The 23,976-nt window shown below is 40.5% G+C and overlaps 1 long non-coding RNA gene across 1 annotated transcript; it reads left to right on the top strand.

Moving 5' to 3' along the window:
- Window positions 1-22: 22 nt before the first annotated feature.
- On the top strand, window positions 23-22,188 carry LOC139828424 (uncharacterized). Its single transcript, XR_011739991.1, has 4 exons — window positions 23-405; window positions 7,581-7,717; window positions 10,361-10,453; window positions 17,353-22,188. It is a non-coding gene; the product is annotated as an uncharacterized lncRNA (long non-coding RNA).
- Window positions 22,189-23,976: the final 1,788 nt, after the last annotated feature.

The raw sequence follows: 23,976 nt of genomic DNA, 5'->3' as shown, positions 1-23,976 counted from the left end.
TCCACAGCACAACCACTCACCTTAAGGGCCACTTCATACGCCATTTCCCACTCCAGTAGCTCAAAACAATAGAAAAATATCTTACCAAACCACCACTCATAAGTGAGATGTGCTAGTAGAGTAATTACCAGTCAGCCCCTCTTGGGCTGGCCTTGCCATAACATTTGGTTGGAGACACGACATCATGACAGAAGAACTCCTCTGTTAATAGAAACTGGGACCCAAAGGTGCTGGAGAGGCCAAAAAAAATCTGCTCCTACCTCCACCTCTCTCTTTATGCCACAGCTACAAAGACTCAGCTGACAGTGTCTCTACTAGCTGTATGGAAGTACTGTAATCAGAAACAACATCCATCATGGATAAGCAGTTAATTGTTGCCCTGTCACTGCATTATTGATGTTTCAGGTGAGTATCATCACATTATTCCACAATCTTTTAATAGCAAATTCTGGTTTCTTACCTTGTCTGTTTCTGATGACACATACCAGGATGGATGTTGAGAAGATTTTTTAACAATCTTTGCATTACCAGGCTAGCTATTAAAGGCCTTTTAGGGAAAGAAAATAAAAAGGGTATAATAGTATGATTTGAAGGTACTTCAGTGATTTTACAAGTAGAACAAACACATCTCTCTGTACATCGTGGCTCAAACTACATACCTATGCTAACTGCACACCACTATTCTTTCCATGCTCCAGTAACTAATTATGTGCCAAAGATTGTATAGCAGCTTTGACTTGTGAGTTTGCTGTTTTTCTAAGCTTACTATTCCTAATCCTTAAATCGTATGACCTTCTACTTTTAATATCATTCCATCTTAAAGAGATGACTCTAATCAGCTGCTTCTTGGTACCCCTCTAATGCTATCAATTTTCCCCATTAAGTCACCAGATGTATTTCCTTCCATAGACCTGTCATCTGGTGACTCCTAGAGATCCTTTTGTTACCGTGACTCCTGGCCATATTTCCCAGTATATTGATTCTTGCCTTGATGTCAGGACTTGTTAAGGAAATGTTTTACCAACTTCAAAAGACCGCTTCTGCTTAGCAAATGAGCTACATTCAAAGAGGTGCACAAAGGAGAACAATATTTTTAAAATCTCAGCTGGTGGGGCAAGATTTACAAGCCAAAAGACAGCCTAGCCTTCCTGCAACTCTGAGCAGCAGCATAAGCATCCTACTGATTTTGAAGTTTTCCTGTTGTCTCAGTGAAGCCCCACTGCCTCCCTTAACCTTAGTTTTTACACATTTAAAATATAAGAAACAGCACGCTGCATTTTTTTGTTTTTCTAGGACACACAAAGGTCTGCCATTCCTCTTTATTTTGAGACTAAACCTTAAGTAATTTCACAGAGGAAAAATAATTTTATGATGAGCTACTTTACCAAACTGAATGCTGCATTACTCACAGCATTCACCACAAACACCTAATGCTGGCTCTGAAGTCTCTCAAAGCCTCTGTTGGGCATCCCTTTTTCTCTGATAGTCCTGAGTTGTACAGTGATGCTGGTAGCCATGTCAAGACTTGTGCAGTTTCAAATATCTTCCTAGTCAGGTAACCACATGCATCTGCAGCTCTGCTCATCTGCTTTGCTCCAGAGACAGCTGCGTATGCCTGAAATGCAAACCAGAAGCAAAAGATCTGTGAAAATTTATGCCAATCAACAGCAACTGCAGTCAAAACAGTAAGCTTTACCTTCCCTATGTGCGAGGGAAACGAGCACTGAATAAATCATTTCTGTTCCCTGTTAAAATGTTGTGGTTATCCTATCCTGATCGAAGCCTCTGTTATTGCAGATGAGGCCACAAGTCTTTCCTTCGCAGCTTCTGCTCCACACACAACAGGGTGTCCTCCACAGTTCCTCACTGCATCTCATACTTGTGGGCCAGCAGGCAAAAAAGAACAAAACAAAGTATGGGAGGGCTGACACTGAGTAAAGAAGAAAAGACATAATACATATTCAGAAATGTACAATGAAGACAAATGCAGAAGACATATGAGTTGGGGAGGTAGCTGATTACATACCTTGGCATTTTCTGCATAACTGGAAATGTATTGCACGTAGGCAAGATGGTAACATCCCATCCTCCATGCCGCCCCGATTATCAAGCCTGGTCAGGCAGCCCTTGCAAGTCTGAAGTCACATCTGAAAGATTCAAGAAAGCATAAGCTATGTGTCCTAATTGCTTGAGCAACAGAGATCCAGTACTGGAGATAAGGGATTAATAAAAAGAGGAAAGGCACTCCACTGGTGAATTTATGTTAATCACAGGCAAAAGAGCTAAGGATGCAATTTTCAGGTCATTGCATCTCTGCTGTTACCATGGCTGTAGGGACTTAATCCTCATCTATCTTGACTGCACATTGTATGGGTTAATTGGCATTTCAGTATAAACTATAAGATGTGAAGTGTGCTAATAAATTATAAGAGTCTTTAAAAAGTATTCACTGCTTAGAAAATTAGTAATGTATTAATATGAAAAATTTAGTTCTGAAAGGCATACTACATTTAAGAATTAATTTTAAATCACTTGAAATTTCAGCAATAAACACCTACAAATCACCTTTTCTGAGTATCAGCAAAAGGACGGCCAGAAGCTAAGGAAGATTAGCATTTGAAGGAAAAAATAATTGCTTTGCTGCTCCATTATGCTTCAGGCTCCTAAGACTGAAATTTACTCAGAAAAGAACCTGTTTAACACTGGTTTTGAATTGTCTTCGGATGCCATAACCTGGGGAGAGCGGGCTGTGGCTCACAGGGCAGCCAGGATGGACAATCTCCTGATTGACTTGCACCCAGCACTGCTGTGAGGGTGCCCTGTGCCCCTCCAGGACGGTGTCCCTGGGGGTCACTCAGTAAGGTGGTGTCAGTGCGGGGCTGCCCACGCTGCCACGTCCTCCCAGCTGCCCCTGGGCTCCCATGGGTGCTGCTGTGTTGCCTCCCGCGCTGATGGCAGATACACCAGCAGGGTCAAGGTGCAAGGTGAGGGGGCCCACTCACTTTTGCAACTGATGATTAAAGAGGAATACAGCAATTAGATGCACACAATTAGAGTCACACCCTTCCAAAGAAATCTGCAGACTGCAATGCCACCTGTGCGAACATGCCAGGAGGGAAATGTGCCACAGCGATGAGCAACGGCTGCAGTCCACGTGCTGCCACCCTGCCCCAGAGCATCCCACACTCATTCACTTGGGTGGACTCTTGAAGGTGTCATTACAGGTGTAAGTCCTTTTCTGAGACAGGTTCCCGCAGGGAGAAGCTGTTTTATTCCAACTGATTTGCATGCATTCACGTAGCAAAGACACAATCTTCTCCTGGGGCATTCCTCCTGGCTTCACACTAGCATACAATTTACTAAGGAATGTACAATATCTACCATCTGTTAAAGTTAACCCAAGGGCCAGATCTCTAGGAGTGCATTATACAAAACTGAGGCCACAATTTAAAAAAAAAAAAAAGCCAAACCATCATCCCTGGGGAGTGTAGTGACCAGGTTCTGGCAGGATGGCAGCAGGCTGGAAATGAATCCTTGATATTGCTAACTCCCTGAGTGGTCTGGCCCACCTGAGAGACAAACTCAGCTCTTTGGAAATCTGGCCTCCTTGCGCACATGATGTGTGGAAACTGAGTGCTGGAAATAGTCAGCGTTTTGGCATGCAGGAGTTTCAGGCAGTGGCACATGCTGGCAGGCAGATCATATCCATCTTGTCAGGCTGGGAACTGGGAGAAAGGGATACCCCACCGTGAAAAATCTTTCAGCTCAATTGGCAGCTGTTATCCTTATGTACCCTGTGGCTGTGCTTACTCCACGAAGACTCTGCTAGAGAAAGCTTTAACATGCACTGTTTACTAACACCTCTTCAAATTCTAGTGTAAACCAAGCTGTTAAAAGTTTGCAGTCATGATCTGGTTAAAATTACCCTTAGTATACTAAGTATAAAGGGTGAGAAGCTAACACATGATAAACCGCAGACTGTCATTGTACCAGAACAAAAGCACATTAGGAATAATTATATCTGGATGAAGTGTATTTGTTTTTAAATAACTACTTTGTTTTGAAATAACTGTTGTAAGCAGAGCGATTTGGATTCTGATGTGTTTTAATCCCAGACATGCAAATCACAAATGGTTTCAAACTACTTCCTTCTACCCTCAGCTGTCCTGCTCCTCACTAAAATGGACTGTCCCAGTACCCTGCTCTTGTCTCAAACACGAAACAATCTCCCTGTGGAAGAAGTCCAAAGATACCTCAAAAATTCAAGCACCTACAGCCAGGGGACACTTCAAATTAACAAGGTCTTACAGAGCCCTCTCCTGTTTGAGGCCTCAAGGCACTTACTGCACAGCAAACCTGTCTTTGCTGGGAGAACCTCCTGCAATCTCTATCCCCACTGAGCTACAGGGCCTGCAGAAGGACAGAGAAGAGGCCCTGGACCAGAGCTGATGACCACAGGAAGCTGAAGGAATGAACATAGGTTGAGCCAGACCTTCTGAGGATCCATTGCAGAGGTTTTGGGGCAAGTACAGCCTTCACAGGTGGCCTGTAAGGAGGCTCTGCAGCTCTTCCTCTTCTGACACACAGTGCAGGTCATTGCAAGCAGGATTTGCAGGAGAGTTCCAGCCTTGTGAATTCATGTCTGAAATTCATCATCAGGCATGTGCAACTGCAGTATTTTGCATCACTGCAATTGATTAATTGCCAAAGCATTTGAGGCCATTAATACATTTGCAAAACATAAGGTCAAGAACTTAATATCTTGATATGTTCCAGAACAAAAGAACTTGGAAGCTGAATTGGACCCAGGATTACATTTTTGTGTCAGTAGTCAGTACAAGATACTTCAGAAGAACGTGTAAGACCTCTGCAGCCAGACAAGTGAAACATGGTGTCTTCCACTCTCCCCCTACACGTGCTTTAGATTTCTTCCTGATCTAATGAAGATTTTGTGAATCTGCAAAAGTACCTTTCAGAGGGCGTTGTCTATAGTTAAAACTCTGGATGTTTGTTATCCAGTGACACTCTTAATTATCATTTGTCAGCCTTCATAATTTTCCTCATGCTGGTGAATACAAAGGTTGTATTAGGTGTCCAGTGTTGAGACTTATTATTTTTGTATGCCCATCCTTTAATTTAATTGAATGTTGCCTTGTTCTTGTCTATAAAAGTAGTACAGACAGAAAGCTTCAAGCTAGTTCATAATATTATTTTTATTGACCATGCTTTTATTTATGTCTGCATTAAAGCAAACAATTAATTTCTTTTTAATTTGCCTCCATGGGAGAGTTTTTCCATTCCCTTGATTGATCATCTTTTTCTGATTCACCCCTTTTCCTGAAACCACTCTAATTAGCCCTGTGGTATCCTTTTTGACATGGAGCTACCAAGACCACGCAGCTGATGCTGCAGTGTCAATAAAAACAATGACAGATCTTTTTCCGTCACACTGTATCTGCTATTTTTTTCTTTAATTACTTGTTTGGACTTTTGGCCACAGATGCTCATTGAGAAACTTGCAGTGATGCTTCATTCTAAGTTTTAAATTAGTTTGGATCCCTATGAGACATATGATCAGTTTAATTTTTCTCTTCTAATCTACAGTAGATTGCATATCTGAGCACTGAAAAATATGTTCTGTCTAGTCTGGGGAACTTCAAAGAGACCATTTTTAAATGCTCCCCTCTCTCTTAATAAGCTGTGCTTTATACTCCTGGATAATCTCCTAAATGACAGCCTCCTATATAATGTCAGCTACTTTTCTATTGCAGAAATAAACTGGAATGATAAAAAGCAAACATCAGTGTCTTTAATACTTTTCTACTCTCCTTCATGCTACAGTTTCACAGCAGAAAAAATCCAGGAAAATTAGGAGGTTGGGGGGATTGTTGGAAAAGTTTTAAAAGCTATTTTAATATAGTATTTTCTGGCAACTATGAAACAAGCCTATTTGCTGTAAGTTTGTTAAAATCTTGTTTAAAAATGTTTTTAGGGATGCCAGCAAGTCAAGTATATTTGATTAGGAGAAGGTACTCCAGCCTTTCTTTAAAACGTATGGCAAATAACTCTTTATTAGTTACCTAAGTTAAACATAATGATGTCACTTCATGAATATATTAATGGGAAGATTCAGATGACTTCAGTACCACCAGATCATCTGTGCATAACCTCTGTGTTTGATACTTCCTAAACATAGCAGCCATGGCAAGTCTTCAGTAACGCTTGTGCGAACAATCTGATAAAAGATTTCTTTGGAATCAAGAATTAAGTGCTGTGCTCTACACAAAACCAGCCATTCAGCAGCACTTCTCAGCATGAATACACTACAAAATAATTCTGTGAAACAGGGTTAGCTGGGCTGCCTAACAACTGGCCACATAAATACTTGTGTTAGAAGACTGAGTTCCTTCTTTATGTTAATTTTGGTTTTCAAAAAGTGACTATGGCTTTTATTTCAAGTACGTTCTACTGGTGTCTCAAACCTGAAGATTAGTGAGCCACTTAAATGCTTACATCCATTTATTGCTGTATTAGGAGGAAAATATGTAAAAACATAGAAAAATTATAATTTGATTAAGGTGTGAGAATAAGAATGGGGACCAGAACTAGCTTGAAAAGCAATGAATAAGAATTCATACTGCAAAAGAAACACGACATGGCCTTAGACAAATAATTTCACATTGCTGTAGTTCTGCTTCCTCTTCAGCTCTTAAATAAGGATAATTTTAGTCTGCAGGACAGGAAAAAAAATAATGAAAATACAGTCATTTCCACAGTAAATAGATAATGTGGTAGTGTATAGTATTACAAAACTGGCTGAGTCCTTCAATTAACTGTCACTAGGATTCTTGGTAATTAGGCTTGAACTTTGAATCCCATGTGCATCCAAATCACCTTTGTCTGTGTAGAGTTCAGGCACCATTTTTAGCTCAGTCTCTGGCATTTTCAAAGGAGACAAGATGTGCCAGCTCAGATCTTCCATGCTCTTAAACTCCTCCTGGGACCTGGAAGGACAGCCCTTAGACGTCTTTCTCTGTGACTGGCAAGCTGCTGGATAGGTTTGACCTCCTGCAATATTCGCCTCATGTAGTAACTTGTAACCCTTTGTTATACCAGATTAATTGATCACAGAGAACAGCAGCCCCCCAGGATACTTGTTAGAAACACCATTACACCAAGCGACATTGATTCAGATAAACCGCCATGCTTCTCTAGAAGCATGTACTGCAGTCAGTCTGCGCTTACCTTCCTTGTGAGCTGGATCTACTGACTGCCTCAGTTAGATAAGCCAACTCCCCACACTGCCCAGCAGCAATCAGCTACTGAGAATAAATGTACCTCTGAGAACGTATCCTTATGCAAGCCCCTTATCACCTGTTCTACACCAGCAAAAAAGGGGAGTTCTACCTTCCTGCAGCCAAATTCAGTACATGTTTGTGCATGTCTAAGTGCTCAGACTGAGGGTGAAATAAAAGCAGCGGTGATGTTGAGTACCTTGGTGAACTTATTTAGTCAGCAGTAGCAAAGTGGACTGTGAAAGTAATACAAGGGGGTCTCACTTTCCTGTGCTTCTCTTTCAGGTTTTAGGGGGGAAGAAGGGAGCTCTGCAGAGATTCTAGAAATGTGGCGTTGGTCCTGCTGCTACTGCTGAGCCTTCCAGGTGTGCAGCACATTCCTCTCTGCCAGTTGATGCTTGTTGGAACTGATACTAAACAAAGTGAGTTTGAATCAAAAATAATTCCTTCAGAAGGAACTCTTTCCCATCCACCCCTTTTTTCTTTCTCACAGTCTTCCTACAGCAGCTGCAGGCAATGCAGTTGTTGGTGTTGCTGCCAAAAGTCACTTGGGAGCCTGATCGGTGATTTGGAAAAATGATGCTGTTCAACTGTAAGATGTCAAATACTCATCAACAAGCTGTGGCTTGTCTGCAGTGATCAGCACCGTGACTTGGAGCATCATTCATGCTGGACATGGTGTTTAAATGGTATCATTGAATTAAAAAGAAGGGTAATGGGATGACAATGAAGGAGTTGCTCTTTATAAATTTGTCCACTCATTCCAGGATTTTGGAATATGGAAAAGTTGCCTATAGTATTGACTTAACTAATAGTAAGACAATTCCTCCTATGAGGAATCAATCATTTCTGTAGTAATTTGGATGTATGGAATCAACTGCAAGTTAACAACAGCTTGTTGCAAAAAAAGGTCTTTCAAACAGGCAGCCTCCCCAAACCAGGTTCTTTCTGGGTGCTGAGGAGAGCAGGGAGACTGCCCTTCAACATGCAGGAGGTATCTCTGAAAGCTGGACTGCTAAATAAAAAAGTGCATGAAACTTCTGTCTCATAGAATCATAGAATCCTAGTATGTCCTGAGTTGGAAGGGATCCACAAGGATCATTGAGTCCAGCTCCTGTCCCTGCACACGACAGCCCCACAGTTCACACCCTGTGTCTAAGGGCATTGTCCAGTCTTTTTGAACACTGTCAGGTTGGGGCCGTGACACCTCCCTGAGGAGCCTGTTCCAGTGCTCCACCACCCTCTGGGGGAAGAACCTTTTCCTGATGTCCAACCTACACCTCCCCTGGCACATCTTCCTGCCATTCCCTTGGGTTCTGTCATTGGTCCCTAAAGAGTTCAGCACCTATCTAGCTGATGATGCTTATTTTCTTTGAAGCTTCCTTGCTTATCTTGTTTTATTCTCCTTTTAAAAATGCATTAAAACAGAGAAATATGAAGTTTGACTTTGAATTCCACTTGCCACATTGTGTTTGAGTTCTGTGCCAGCTGTATACCACATGCAGGTGAAAGTGACTTCAGTGATGATTCTTTATCAGTACTGTGTTATACCAAGTTTATAGCTATATATACTATTTCTAAGTATCTTACTCGCAAGCAACACTGACCTTTTGCAGCCTATTAACATGGGAAACCAATTATGGTTAGTCTTTCCTTCCTTCATATGCTACAGGACAAATATACTTCAAGTGACTTTTAACATCCCATCAACTTCTTGTTTATTCATTTGGTTTGTTTATTTGTATGAAGAGTGCTTGTTTTTCATGTGTAATAAAACTGTCTCAGGTTTGATCATCATGTCAAAAAGTCAAGAGCTCCAGAGATACAATACTGGTAGCAGATGCATTTTTTGATTGTCAGTAATTTGAAAGATAGCTGTTATTAAACACAATACTTGGGTACAAATTGATGAGATGGTATATCAGCCCATATCCCTGTGTTTCCGTGTAATGCTTTATGGCAACATGGAGTCTTCCTCATAAGTCACAGTACAGAAGACATGTGGGCACAAATAATTTAGGATTCTATTAACTTTTCTCACCAAGACATAATGTGCTGCAAATATTAATTAGATGTCACTGTATCCCTTTAGGACATCTCAGTACTATGAAATCAGTTCCAATGTACCATAAGAGATGCTTACAAAGGAGTATCTTCAGCCACTATTGCTTCAATATTTTGCTGTAATCATCAGGTAGCACTTTCTCTCTGAAGTATTCGTGCAATTACATGCATCTACTTACACTAATGCTCGTACATCTTGGCAAAAACAGACTCTGAGATTATAACTGCATAGTTAACCTTGAGTACTTAAGGTAGACACCCTCCGTATTTTCAAATCTGTGAATTTCTCCCATTTAGTGGCAGGTTCTTACAAATATATTTTACTGACCATGTTACAATGCATATTCAGGGTCCTTTTAAAATGCTCATTACTGACAATCTAATTCGGTATCTTGTGTGCTTTATTACGTACATTTATCTTTTTCAGGAGTTAGGGAGGATGTCTGTGCTTTCATCGCTGAATATAAATGTTCTTTTGCAGCTGACACACATTTTTATTTGCAACCAATTAGAGGTGCTGAACTGCCATATTGGTCATACAGTTCATGTGTAAATATGTACCAAGGACATGTGTGTCAATTCATGTTGGTACTAAAAGCTGTCTTTTCCTGGTGACAGAAGCATCTTGTCATCTTCAATAGATGCATTATTGTGCCTTAATATCTTATGAGCTAAAAACCTCATGTTTTTTGCTGAATACATGTCTGAGTTACAGCTTGAACTTAATGAAACTTGGGTCAAATGAAAAAATCTCCCACTAAGTTGAATGTTCAAGGTTATTATGTCCTACAATGGCAAACTCCTATTTAAGGAAAATGACTGTTTTTTTCCCAGTATAAAATAAGCTCATTGATCTCAATATAGATACACAGCCTGAAAATGTATTTGATTTGAAAATCACTTAATGTTGGGAAATTCTCACTATTCTCTCTTCTGTGCCATTGCAATATTTGATCTATATTCAAAGTTTAATATTTTTAATGAGGATCTAATTTCACCAGGATGCATCCTAATCCAGATATGAGATGGAACATACTGCTGGGAAGAGCTAGTAGGAACACAGAGATGTGAACAGTGCTGCCTCATAACTGTAGGTGAGTTCCTCTTGTATCTATCCTGTTGAATTTGCTTTCACAACAAGTACCTTCTGCATGATGCTGAGAAGCCCATGTGCACATGGAAGGCAAATTTACACCTTGTTATGAGCAGGTGGTTATCCTGAAGGAACAGCAACTTCCAGCGTATTTGAGATGCAACCTACAACGTGTTTGACTTCACCCATTTATTAAAAGTTTTGGGGAGGAGGTTTCCTATTCTTTTCACATTCAAACCTTTGAAATTACTTGGTGCCAGGTCTGACCTACGGTCAGCAGCTCTAGTTGCATTTGGCTGTCCATCTGGAATGGCTGTGTTTATCTTAGCCTCTTTGTAGCAAATAACTTTGGAGGACAGCAGGTACCAAACCTCACTCTCCCTCCTACCAAATATTGTCTTCCTACAAGAGGACTTGATGACTTACATCTGGAAGACCCAGGTACATAGGAAGTTAAAGCTGCATTCACACAGATTTTTCCTGGCATTTTCTGCCCACCTTAGGAACAGAGGCTGAGGTATCACCTAGTTTCCTTCCATTTTGTAGTGTAAGGGGACTGTGTAAGGACTAAGACCTCTTGCATGCCTCTGTTTCCTTTCATGGAAATCAAGACAAAACCATTGATTACTTTCTGTAGTAGACGCCTTTCTAATACAGAAGTATTTTCTCACCAAGACACAGAATTTGACTTTTTCCCAACTATTTTTCTAATCTTATTGATAAGAACTCCTACATAACATGAACTTTACACAACAGAATCAACAAGACAGGGACAGACAGGAGGCTAGTTTTGTTTCTTCAGCTGCTAGTATGCTGCTGTTACCACTTATAAAAAATCCATTGTGTTTCCATTTCTTGGTGCCACTGTAGTTTGGAAAGTCACCAAGATGCTTATATACCAAGACATACAGAATGCCTGAAAAACGTAGCACAAGAAATGAGGAGCTTTAACTTCTCTTTCTTGCAGCAGAGTTTTGAAAACAAGGTAGGAAAGAGATGAGAGGGCAGATGATCACAGGCTGGGTTGCTAAGGAGAACTAGCAAAAGAGGTGGCTAAATCACCTTTAGTGAAGGATACTTTCACATCTCACTGGAAAGTTTCCTGGAGAACTGTACTTCACTAAATTAATAACAAAAACTACACAAGTAAATAACAGTCCTACACCTTACATTCTGTGTCAGGTAGAGTTTTACATCACATGGACTAAAGGAGGTGTTCTTGCAAATAATTTTTTATATAATTAAGTAGAATTTGAAAATCCAATGCAAAACACTGAATACTGCTTTTACCTGAATATACTCACTGTGAACTCCGTTTTCAGATATAGTTTGGGCACAAGATGGAGCCTCCGATTCCTTCAAAAATAATTTAAAAATTCTCAAGGAATCTGCATTCAGATATACACTTTCTTGTTTTTTTGGGTTCTCAAACCTGGAGGACAGCATTTTCTGCAGTCTCTCTGCTTCTAAATGGTTATCAGCCAACATTTTCTGAACTAGGATGACCTTTTCTATTGATATTGAGGCACATAAAGTGGATAATCATAGCAGAGGGAGACAGAAAAAATCTATTTGGTGAGCAAGTCCATTCTCCTTTATGGACAGACTGCAGTCCCAGTGATGGATGTATCAGATTAAATTGTCACTACAATTTGATTTTGCCAGGCATCTGCAAAAATGATTTATTTATATAAGGAAAAGCTTCAAGTGTAGAAAGGGAAATAATGTCTCTCTCTCAAAAAATCAGCTGTCTTAAAATTCTTTTTCCTTGTGGATATTTTAATTATTCTCTGAAACAGTTAAAAACTTTAATGATTAGTGGAACTGCAGAGGTTCAGTGTCTCTGTTGTATCCACCATAGTAAGTACCCATCAACAGCAGGAAGACAAAATAAGAGATAGAAATGACAGTTAATCAGGGGATAGAATCCAGTAGCACCACATCATTTTTCTAGGTTGGTTGATCTCTTTTCACTCTGAGGGAAGAGAAATATTTCAACCTCTTAAATTTGAATGATGTTTTCTAGGAAAAGCTAAAGCTCATTTAATCTGTGAATTCATTACCAGAGACATAAAGTTTGATCAAAGCATAGAAACGGACATTTGAGACAGAGTGGAAAAGCATACCACTGTCTCCTTGGCATGGTACCACAGATCAAACAGGGCCAAATCAGTCCAAACAATAGGAGCATACAGGCAAAAGCTTGCCCAAGCCATCACACGGGTAATAATGTTAACGGCCAGGAAATAAGTGATTCACAGTATGTGACGGCTGCATCAACTGGCGAACTACCTGCTGTTATGTCATGCAAGAAAGATATTTATTGAATTTTCCCTCTGTGATGTCAAAGATCATGAACTAAAAAATTCTGTATGTTTTGCACGTAGGAACTCTTGTGATAAAGTATCCTATCCACTGCGCTGTAAGAACTGATATTTTGCCAGTATCCAAATAATGGCTCTTATTGATTGTAGATTTGTCTCAAACAGATTTGCACTGCTATTCCTTTGAGACCACTGCTTTTAACTGCACAGAGCCATCATGTGAATATAGAGCTGGGAATCACTCTTCAGCTCCAGTCTCAGCATTAACTCTGTAAATGTCAGCACTTTATTTTTAGTCAAAGCCTGAAGAACTCACTGAAGAAAACAAGTATTCCACAAACCTAATACAAGTATGATAGGACTTTTGAACTGCTGGAATAGCTTTAGTAGAATTCAAGGAGTGTTAGTGGGTTCTGCAGAAAAATACCAGGATCAAAGACAAATTAAAAACAAGTTGATTCAATAAGGGATTCTGCAATGCAATCTGAAAATACTTCAGTAAGTCAAGAGATTGGATATATTCTTCTTCTCTTGCTTCCATGCAGCTACAGAGGTTTGTTAAAAATGCAGTGCTTATGTAAAGTACTATGGTATATCTGTTCACCAAAGTGACTAGAGCATCCTTTTAAAAATCCAATTTTATGGAGAAGTCAGGAGGAGAGCTGGTGACCCTGTTGTCTGTATCTTTGTGTGCCTTAGCCACTGCGTTATTGTGCCTCCTGAAATTCTCTCTGAAATTTCAACATCAAAATGTAAAGTTCAAATGTAAAATTGTTTCACTGGATACTTTTATCCACAAAACATAAATATTATGTATTTAGAAATTTAATTTAATACATGAAGTTCATACAAGCAATTATCTCTCCAATACCATAGGAAAAAGGTCTGGAAAAATGACAGAGATCAACCCTCACTTGATTGGCCAGAGAGAGTGGAGAAGGAGGGAGGGAAGCTATCAGCTTGAGTTCCCAGAAGGTCACTCTCATTGCTGTGGAGGCTGGGCAGGTGACAGCCATCTGACAGCCACCTTCAGCCTTCCTCTAAGGAATCAGCTGATTGGCTGCCAATGGTTTCATTTTTATTGCAGAGGTAAAATGAGCATTGGTCTTAAAACTAATCTGGATCCTTGAATTAGTCTGTAAGAAGAATAGCTGAAAAAGACTGTTGTGACATGACGATTTCAGGTGAGAAGAGCATCTGAAGGCATGTGGGTGCCCTCTGAACCAAAGACTGAAATTCAGAAGGAGTAAGAGACTGAGGAGATACAAATGCCTAAGCAGCCATGAGGGGAAGTAGAGAAGTAGAAAAGTGCAACTGGAACTATTAATTGAGTTAGAGAGCGTTCTTCTGTTACCTGGGTGTTGCGAAGGGGAATTCCACTACTGCTGAAGCAGGTACCTGTGCATCTTGTATAAGAACCTCACTCTGGCATCACACTTTGATCTGGTGTGACCCTATCTGCCTTTTTAAAATAACTGTTGTGCAAGGCAGTGTCCACCCCCAGGGTTACTTTCTGTTTGCCTTCCCAAATGGAGCCAGTGCTAGTCAGAACAAAAGAACTGGTTCATGACATGAACTAGAACCTGGGATTTCTTCAACAAATTCCTGGGACATCCCACCCCAAAAAATTGTATTCCAAAACCAAAATGCAGACAAATGGCAAGAGACAGGTTTTAGATAACCTTGGTGGAAGTTACAATAATGCTGATAAAAATAAATACATGCCTTCACAACTATGGTTTTGGAAAACTAAGTTATTTTCATTTTCTCTTTCCCTCACTCTCTCCAAGACTTGAATCATCATAGTGATGACTGGAACAGAAAAGGAGCTCTTTTTTCTTTTTAAATTTTATGGCAGTCACTTAAATTGCCATAATGATGTTGCAGAAAGATTACCTAGTTGATTCTAAGATTTATGACCTACGATAACAATGTCAAAGCACTTCTTATAGTAAAAACCGTAAACAGACTTAAAACATACATGACAAAGAAAAACTGGGGATGTAATTTTCAGAGTTGATATTTCTTTAGTTTCTACTTCATTCTCAGCTCCTATTTCAATAGTTTATCTCAAGTGTTATGTGGTCCACAATTTCTGCTTTCTGATAGAGGATTTTATTAAGTCACTTAATAATGAAATAGATATAAATTTAAGCTACATCATCCTAATTTAATTAGTTGCTTTGCCAAGGGACTATTGTCACAATCAGAGAAAATTACAGCCCTGCTCTGCTTGATAGCACCAGGCTGCTCGCAGCAGCACCTGGTGCCAACAGCCCCGTCTCAGAGGGGCTGAACAAGCAGCCTCCGTGCAAGGGCACTCAGCCTCCCCATGCCCCCAGCACATCTCCCGTGACCACTGGCATATCTCAGCCAGCATGCCATAGGAGAGTGGTATTGGAAGGACATAATTTTTGGAGAATCTGTTTTATATTTGTCTCCCTTGCCTGTGCCTCAGCTTGCCCCTGCTCCAGAAAGGCAGGAGGAGTGGACTCTTGTGGGAAGAGCTGGGCTTTGAGGAGTGTTTGAGGTCTGAGGGCAGGCTCTAGCCTGGGGTATCTTTTTTAAGGGAAAATTCAAAGCATTAGAAATAATTTAAACAAATCACTCATCATGCCAAATACTGTATTGAAGAAAGATAAACTGTGGAAGGATTTCTCTTTTTGTTATGCCAGCATGATAGCGGTGCAGCTTTCTCTACACTTCCGAAGAGCTGTGCAAGACAACTATTTAACCTTCCAAAGTGAATGTTAGGAGCAGAAGGTGATAGGGTAATTCCAGTAACTTGCGACTTCTCCAAGTACCGTCACATTAGCAATCTGTCTGGCTTTGCAGTTCTCTTACAAAGAGCTTTGTTTACTGCATCATATACCAACCAAAACGTTGCGCATTCATTACACATGCACATATAAACCACGGAATAAAGCTGGTGTGAATGAATACACTGAAAATTTTCTTGAACAAGGAAATCTCCAGTGATGCTCTCTCCTTCTGTTCTTTCTTTCAGTCCATTTTAATACAGACTTTTATAAGGCTTGTTTAACAGACATGTAAAATTTAGGTGAAACATAGCTTAAAAAACAGGTAACATGATGAGACCAGGATAAAGATTATCCATAAATAAAACAGCAGTGAATACACATTGGGAGAAACAGTACGCTCACACACGATTTCTGAACGCTCTTCCCATCACATCTGGTCACGTTCCAGAGGTAGGAAGAGCCAGGTACAGCTGTGAACTCTCTAGATCACACATGTGATGAAAATTTTGAAAAATTTCACTATAATTACACAAATGATTACTGGCTTTTTCAGTTTGATCATAGTTAAGCACAACAACATAACTAATACTAAATGTTAACCCGCATCAGCTTCTTTTCAAATATTGCAGCACCTGTGAGGTCCTGGTCCTAAACTTTAGAGCTCTGCTAGATGTGACAGACCCATGCCAAGGAGCATGGCTTTTCCTTTGACTACGGGTCCCACCAGCAGCCCCTGTTCTTTGCAAAGCTCCCAATGGACAGAACTGAGTTAAAATGAAGCCATAGGACTGCCAGGGCCCTGAATGCATCCCCAGGCAATGTTCCCTTGCAGGGGTTCCGCTGCCTGTGCTGGAGGCCCGTTCTGACACCGCGTCCTTGGTGACCCGCACCAGGCTGCTGTGAAGAACTGCGAGACACCTCGCCCAGGGCCTCTGGTCCTTGGCTTGGAGACTGTGCCTAACCTTAGACCCTTGCCTAAGCTGCAGGTCTGCCTGTACCAGGCTTTTTCCTTCCCCATGCTGACCCTGCCTTGTGGTCTGGAATTCCTGACTCAACCTTTGACCTGCCCTGTTCCTACAGACTCACTCCTCATCAGACTGTCACCGACCCAGGCTGCCACGCCTGGGCCTGTCCCCTCTCCTGGCTGGGGTCCTGCCAGACTGTCCGCTGCTCCCTGTGGCTGCTGCCCTCTGCTCGCTGGCCCTTGCAGGGCAGCCCAGCCTTTGCTGCTCCCTGATAGACACAGCTTGTACACAGCCATCTCCCAGAAAGCTCCCTGTCTGGGAATACAGCCAACACTAATGCTAAACACAAGATGTATTCTCCCTTGCATGCTCCTAACTGCACGTGCGCTTGCTCCCCTGGGCTGGGGTAAGTCCCAGAAATAGCCAATGGGGAAAAGTAATCAAGGTATGTGGAAGAATAAGGACTGGTATTGTAAAGCTATGGTGGGATAAAGATGAGATATGACATCTTTTATAGAGCCCTGATACTGCTGGAGAGCATAAACAAGTGCTTTAACACATGGACTTTCTTCAGTCCTAGAAGAGAGTCAATAAACCTCAGGCAAAATACAGGTAGGGAACTACTTGGGGTTTACACCTTTTAAAAAAGTTGAGGGAAAAGGGTGATTGGCACCTGTGAGGCACAGATTCCTGGCAGCAAGGAGGGCAGCAGAGAAACTGTCAGGGCTGTATGATGCAGAGAGTCAGCAGCTCTGGAACAACAGCAGGCAGGGATGGTATGGCAAAATATTATCTGTACTGAATTTATGATTTTTAATATGTGGTGAAATTATGTTTTTCTCTTCCTAGACTCATCTCTGGAAAGCAGCCCAGGATGAGACTGAGAAGCAAGAGCTGCTTCTGCTTCAGAACTGAAGAATTTGTGACCTAAAAGCTTGTCTTTCTTCTTCATACCCTCAACAGCATCAATTAGAATGATAAGAGATCACTCCCTCCCACAACCTTGTTTCTGAGAGTATAAAGATGTATATAAGCTACAGTTTAAAAAAACATCTCTGATTCTGAACAGACTATAAGTAGCAGAAGGATGTACACATCCACCTGCTAAAAATAATTCAAGCTTCTGCAAACTGCTTAGATAGCTGAACTACTAAGCAAAGAATAGGCAAGAGTGGGAATTAAAAATCAACTTACCAATCTAGAAATGGATGGTCTGCAGGAGAGAAATGTCCATTTGCCTCTGATTACAGAGTGTACCTTGCCCTGTCACCCAGTTGAGTGGCAGCTACTTTGAAATCAGTTCATTGTCTTCTTGCAGTCTGGAGCTCCTGCTAAATGATGCTTGGTGGCATTCTCTGCAGAGAGACTAAAGAGTGATGGGGTGGTGGAGTCTGAGACTGTGTTGACTCTGCAGCCAGAGGAAGCCTGTCTGTCTGCTTGTGATATTACTCTTCTTCCATTAAGCAAGTAGTTCTAGAATCCAGGCTAGCCAGCCTAGCAGCTTTCAGGGGCACTAGGTTAAAAATACTTCAAAACTTGAAAAAACACAGGCTCTTTCTGTTACAAAATTTCTCATTTAAAGGTAATAGTTCTTTGAGTTTATCTGTCTTGCCTCTACAAATAATATGAACTCAAAATTCATCGGGAGAGTGAAAATGTCACCTGAACCTTTCTGAGGAATATGAGATCAGCACTAATATAAATCAGTATAGGTTACTTTCCTAATGCGTAACGCATGTGTCAGGTTGCAAATACCCTGGCTGATGGCAGTTTGCCTGACATAATTATCTAGTACTTGAATCAATGCCCAGCTCTGCAGAATGTAAGATTTCCATTTAAAAGTAATAGTGAGTTTTGAACCCTGAGGCTTGTTCAGAGATCTCACATCATCATTGGGGTGCATAGGTGTTTAACTATGGTTGGATATGTGCCATGAGAACACAGTCCTAACGGTGATGGTGAGCGAGCAGCACTATTTCTATCCCATCACAGTCAGCAGGGGCAGTTTCCTGAAGGGTCTCATCATTCATATGCTGATGCTTCACTTGTACTGGTGCCAGTGAGCCTTAGATGCTAGGGCTGAGTCCTGCACCTCTTGGGAGTCACCTGCATGTTCTCTGCAAATATACCTGGCTTTTTTTTTTTTAATCTGAAATATTGGTCAGTTTGGGGTGAAAAACATTTTAACCAATTTAAATTCTTCCTCCTGCTTTTTGACAAATTCATACACCAGTGCTTCGCAGAAGTTACACAGCTGGATAAATACTTTGCCAGAATTTTCAAGCAGCTTTGAAGAGGACTAGTACTATCTGTAGTGCAAATGCTAATCTAAGCAAACAAAACCAAAAGTATTCATATTGTGGGAAAATCTTGGATAAGCCTAAAGTAGTAAATTCATTTTACAGCCCAGAATCTAAGGCACTAATCAGAAGTATAAGTCTTTATTATTTGATTTAAGATATTTGGCTGACAAGATCTGAATCTAAAAAGTAAACACCATTCCTAATTTCTCTCTCTGTCTCTATACATATGCTGTTTAATTGTTCAATACAGCATTAATACAGTGAACTCTATCTGAGAATATCAATAAATATGCATGCAATTAGTGTGAAAAGAAACCTTTTCTGTTGTTTACTGCATTGAAAATAGTAGCATTTAACTGCAGCAGAAGAAATATGTCTTGCAAATGTTATAACTCCTACATACTTTGAGTTTACATATTGCACTGTTTCAAGCAGCAAAAAATACTCTTATATAACTTCAGAAGTATAACAAAGAGCCAACATAAACTTGTCCCATTAAGGAAGAGACAACAAAAAGCCCTTTATGTATTGTCACTTACTGAAAGCCTTGGGAGAATTAACAAAAATAACTCATACTTTATTCCTTGACTGACAAAGCAGCGGAGGAAATACTCATTTCCGTTCCCACTATTAAAGGCTACCATGTTTCTTGCTATTAGAGAAAAACTATCAGATGTAAAAGCAAATACAAAACCTGTTTGGTCTTCCTTAACCATGGTATTAATAGATTCTTGGAATATATTCAGATATCTGCTTGGTAAAAAGCTTCTAGCAGAGAAAGCAGCTCCTGCCCTTCAGCTGAGGTGAAGTAAATGACCCTAGGAAAGGCCTTCACTGATTATAGTGCTTCAACTTTTTTTCTGGGCAACATCTGAAAATATATGGGTATTTTAAAAATTTCCAAGTGATTAATGGAGCCTACTTTGCTTACAACTTAAAAATTACAGTGATTCTCAGTAGGTTTCTGGTCTCCCTCCTTTCTGGGAGCTGGGTAAGATGCCATATGTTCCTTTCACTGTCTCTGGCTGGAGATTACCTTATCTGTCACCTCTGATATCTGTGATGACTTATTTCCATTTTTGTCTTTTTTATTCAAAGAGGCATTAATTCCTAGGTACTCACTACCTGTGTTATTTGATGCTTTTTTTTTTTTTTTTAATAGGTTTGCACATCCCATCTTTTATTCTGCCTTCAGCTTCTCCCATTACAAGTATTCTAGTTTCGAGTTTTCTATCAAAAACCTCCACAGGTTACCAACACAATCGATTATTAGAATAGTTTGCACTACTAAATAACAAGATATGGCATCAGTGAAACTGAATCCAACACTGTTTCACTACAATCCTTTTCAGTATGAATGGTATTACGTTAAAATTACTTTCAGCTATCCCACTGAATTAAGGGAAAAAGACAACCAACTTCATTATGACTTGGTCAAACTTGTGCCACACAAACTGCAACCTAGAATATTTATCTAAACAAGTCTGAGTTTGTCAATTAGCTGCTTAGATGCAATCCTCCTTTAGCATATCTGTTCCAGCAAATTGAGAATATTAAATTACATAATTTTGCCATCAACATAAATAAGTCTACGAAATATTTTACCCATGCCCTTTTTTTGTCACCTGAATATACTCTTTTGTCCCCACTGAAGTTGTGTCTGTGGCATATCGCAAACCTGATATCACAGAAACTACGAGGCCAATATAAAATTTTATGGATTCTTTTGTTTGCTTTTTAAATCCACCCATAGACTATAATTTTCGGTACATTTTTCTCAAACATCTTAAGGGTCAGCACTCTGCTGTCTTTTAAAACAAAGTTGACGTAGGGGTGGGATCTTGCTTCAGAATCGGTAAGTAGAGCTGGGCACCTCCTGTCCCAACTCGTGATAATGGCTTTAATGTTGCAGGCTCTGCTCTTCAGGTATATTTTTAGCAATCACAAGCCCATATTTTGTTCAAGTCAATCTGTTGTGGTTTTTTTGTTCTTTTGGTTTTTTTTAAACTAATAATTATTTATCTGCCTGCCTTTCACTTTATTCACTCACAGAAGCAAAGGCTTCATTGCATTTCTTCGTTTTCTGTATCTTAGGTATTGCCCTTGTTTGTGCCAGTGTTGTTAGAACCACCTGCAGGTCGTCCTGTATTTTGGGCTCTGCCATCTTTCTCCCCTCAGGGCTCTGCTGTTTCTCAGTCCCACATGGAACATCGGGGTGTTTTCCACACTCTAAATTTTTCTTCCTAGATGGGACTACTTCAGCTGTCCCAGCATGTAAGCAGGCTAGCCAAGACTTTGGACTGCTGAAAGACTGGCAATGAAGCTTTTTTCACATTCCCAGCCACAACCCAATGCACTGTAGGAAACCAGAGTAACTTCCTAAAGGTGCACAGTTTGACAGATTGCATATTCCCTTGCAGTTCCACTTTCCTTTGGTTAAAAGACATTGGACGTATATATTTAAAATATATATGTAGTGCATTGCTCAAGTCTTTGTAACAGAATTTTAAGTAAACAGTGTCTGATGTGCATGATGTATTAACAAGTTTTTAGTCACTATAGGAAATGAGGTGATATTCCAAGAGCATTTTTTTTTTCACTGACACTGCAAATTCAGATGAAAGCTCTGCTTAAGTATCTTCCTGTTGTCTTCTGTGCTTTTGGAGATTCATTTGTCCCAGAGCTTTCAGCTGCCCTTTTTTTCCCATCAAATACTATTCTTGCCTTTTGATTGTTAGCCCGGACCTTACACATCCCAGAGCAGCTGTGCCTGCTCCCCTTGCTTGTAGCACCCTCTCCCCATACAGCTCTCTCTGGTGCCACTCAAAGATCACATCCCAGAACTACAGCTGATGCTGTGTGTGCGTGGTATGACCTATATTAGTGAGTACTTTCACACAGCGCTATGCCATGTGTTGGTGTAACCACTGGCAAGACCAAGCTGTGCCTATGCTAGGACTTGTTTACCAACAGCGATAAAACTGCATTTTACTGGCACTGGTTTCTGCTGCTATAACTGGTTTTGTAGGTGCAATCGTACTGGGCAGAGTATCAGGTCAGAGCTCTGACTTTGCTGTATTTGCAGAGGGCACATTACAGGCTGTAACAGCAAAACCTGCTTAAACCAGGGTACCTGACTTCCATGCATGGTTGAGTCTACTATCGGTAATGGCTGAAACAAAATTAGGAGTGCTTTCTTGGCATGTTATACCTAGGGGGATATACTAAATGTAGGGCTTTTGTGGGTACAGCATCTGTGAATAATGATGTCTGGTGGGGATGTTTTGTCTATTTTAATGATATGCCAGTAAAACTTAAAAATAGGTTGTGTCTAAATTACCCAATTTCTGTTTCTTGTCTATTAAAAGCATAGTTTTGATGAGTTTGGGTTTCTGTCATTCATGGATTAATTAGATTTTTAAAGAAATCATAAAAACAATAAGGGATGCATTAGAAAATAATCTTGTTTATATTGATACATTTAAAGCCTCCTTTTCTTCAATTAAACAAATGGTGTGAGACGCAAAGCAATTGTTAGAGGTCTTTAAAAGACTAAAATCTAAATATTTGAGTCAACAAATGTTTTTGGTTTAACACTGTGAACATTTGAGGATATTATTACTGTATATTTTAGTTTTTCTTACAGATAGGAGAAAAATGAATTAGAGCGTTTAGGAATGTTAAAGCATCTCATTGTTCTCAGGAAGAGAGAGTTTTCTTTAGAATTGATTTCTATTTTTAATGCCTTAACTGACATTTTAATCTTTCTAGAGTGGAGTCTATTCATTTGTTCCTGGATTTTTGTTTCAGACATTTTTTCCATAGCTTGTCTTGATACTAGGAAGCTTTGTGAGGTTTAATTGATTGATAGAAAAGGATGGCAACTTCTGAACTTTCCTCTTCAGGTGGATCATCATGTTTCAGCAACAGGCTATGCTGACAGTACTTTTGCTTTGCCCTGTCACTCTGGAAATTAATGGTGATTATGGCAAGCATTCCCAACAAAAAAACCACTCAAGACTTCCTGATGCTAAGCCCATGTTGCCAGGGCTCTGAGCACACCAACTGTATTTGCAAACCTCCTTCCCCACTCCTAGGGGTTTCACTTTTTGTACTCCTGGCTAGATTGGACTTGGGGCTGCTCTCCAACCTCAGATCAGGGAGCTGTGAAAACAGCCAAGTGGCAAGAAAGAGCTATGAGAAGCCTTGCCTGGGTCCTCTGGTGTGTTCAAGCTCAGGTCCTTGCACGTGGCCCTTGCCTGAGCTATGCTGTAGCTATGCTTGGTGCTTGCCTTAGCAAGCTGTAGTAGTGCCCTGTCTTGCACCCTGCTGATTCTCACCTTCCTCCCAGCTGCAGCCTGGACCTGCCCTGTCCCTACAGACTCTCCTGGCAATCACTGGACTGTCACCGACCCAGACTGCCATCCCTGGGCCTTTCCCCCTCTCCTGGCTGGGGTCCTGCCAGACTGTCCCCTGCTCCGTGCAGCCACTGCCCCTGCTGCCTCACTGGCCCTCGCAGGGCAGCCCAGCCTTCACTGCTCCCTGAATGGCTTGCTCAAGCAGGAGCTCTTCATTAAACAGCTTTCTTCCTCCAGGATGACCTAGGTTGAGGAGCTCTGCCAGTCCTGTAAAAGTAGAGCAAGCTGCCCTGAGAGATAGGAGCTGGAGCTTTTTACAATGGTCAAGTTGGACTGGGATTCTTGTTGAATTACTTGAGGGGAAATTTAGCCAGCAGTTCTGGACAGTTTAATTTCTCATTTGCAAATCGTAATGCTGGAAAGAAAGAAAGGTTTATTTACTTTTACATCCATTTTGATCTCCCAGAAAGTGCTGCCCATCAGACCCCAGGTTCTCCATCAGAAAAAAAAAAGAGAAAATTTTAAACATAATCACAAATTTTAGTTTAATGGTTGGGTTTCATAAACACACACTCATGGCATTTAGATGGAAAAATGATTTCAGCTTACATCTCCAAATCTAAAAGGAAAATATTTTATTTTTAAAGTGTTTCAATCCAAAGAACTCAAGCACTCTACAAACATTACTGAATAGAATTTTGTAGCTTTCCAGTGAAGTATGAACTGTTCCTTCACTGATCCTATAAATAGAAAATGAGAAAAGGCAAGGGTCATTTACTCAAATGATGGATAGAATTTTATAATTAAGGAAT

The sequence above is a fragment of the Patagioenas fasciata genome, chromosome 7, assembly GCF_037038585.1.
Source record: "Patagioenas fasciata isolate bPatFas1 chromosome 7, bPatFas1.hap1, whole genome shotgun sequence".
In the NCBI taxonomy this organism is placed as follows: domain Eukaryota; kingdom Metazoa; phylum Chordata; class Aves; order Columbiformes; family Columbidae; genus Patagioenas; species Patagioenas fasciata.
The sequence above is the reverse complement of the archived record's forward strand: the minus strand, read 5'-3'. Positions and strand labels throughout refer to the sequence as shown.